The sequence below is a fragment of the Perkinsus marinus genome (assembly GCF_000006405.1).
Source record: "Perkinsus marinus ATCC 50983 genomic scaffold scf_1104296947560, whole genome shotgun sequence".
Classification (NCBI taxonomy): domain Eukaryota; phylum Perkinsozoa; order Perkinsida; family Perkinsidae; genus Perkinsus; species Perkinsus marinus.
Window position 1 is genome coordinate 171,172 of NW_003210583.1, and position 1,471 is coordinate 172,642.

The following is a 1,471-nucleotide window of genomic DNA, read 5'->3' on the forward strand; positions in this document are numbered from 1 at the left end:
TCGGAAACCTGAACGCGCTGCTCCCAGGGGGCATAGGAGAGCGATCGAGGAGCTCAGCCTAGAGCACGAGGCAGGCCTGAAGGGGATGCAGGCTGAACATCAGAGAGAACTCGATGGTAAGCATCACGAATGCTCAATCAGTTTTGCGAAATATTAACAACACAATTGAATCTCAGTCTTGGGACAGACGATAGAACAGCTCAATGAGCGGCACGAGCGAATCCTGACGGAGCAGAGTGAGGCTGCCAATCAGGAAATCGATCTTCTCCAGATGCGTTTGCGAGAACTTGGAGAGAGAACTAAGTAAGGCTGTTGCAGAGTAGTGATGCAATCGATGCATTCATGCAGAGTTATGCACAACCATCTCACTCACTATCGCGAACTAGACGATATTCACAGAGGCCGTAGAGACTTCAATAATCTCTTCATACTAGTTCTGCACAATGATGTACCACGTGTTCTTGTCCATATAGTGGGAAGCTGCTGCCATACACTCAGCAATACTCTCCCATTTGGCTCATCAACTACGTTGCGGTCATCCTTGGAATCGAACAAGCAAGTTATATACGGATAGTGAATGAAGAGAGAGGTGAGCTGCCTAGCATAACCTAAGCCATGTGACATGCGTTGTATGGAAGGGAGCCATATACGCAGCTGTGATGCATGTGATGATGATCATTCACAGAACGGTACGCTGGCTGAACACGAATTGGTAAGGAAACCACTGGTGGTGGTAGGTATTAGATTTCAGGTTCGAGTTACTGTAGAGATAATAAATGATACGTCTGATGAAGAGGAGCTATCGGAGATGAGCAAAGAGTAGGCAGGGGCTTGAAGCAGATATGCTAGGGTGTTGTTGACATCCGTTCAATGAGACTGTATCCGCTGATTGAAGATGGTATTGTTTGATTCACTGATTGACTGTTTGATTAACTCGCCCGTAATGAGTCTGCAGTCGTCGGCAAGCACGGCTTCTCTTCGGCATACGAGTAGCGTACCTCAGACTTATCTCGCGCTCGTCTCTAGGTGCGGGTATGTCACCAGAAGTACATCCCGAGAACTGAGGGATCGTCTTTCTTCATTATGGCTCCAACCATGTTCAAACGGTGCATGCCATTCGACAAGTGGGGAGTGTTTCCTTCACGAATTGGGAGTGCAACAGATGGCTCTCCTCCATGGCTCGCAGACTGTCGTATTGGAAGAGCCATACGCTCGAGTAACTTTCATTGGTGAGAGTTTTGTAGACTTCTGAGGAGAAGCTAATAATGCTTGTAGGCCGTGTTGTATGTGACATCTCTGCTAAGCGTTTGGTGCTCACGGCCCATCACGTCTTGATTGAACCCAATACTGAGCCCGCAATACGGCTGGTGGCGACTGACAACGAGACGAGGCGAGTTTTTCTGCTCTACATGAGATCATCCGAGCTCTCTGGTGATCCCGAAAAGAGCCTTCACGGCCTCAAGAATCGGCT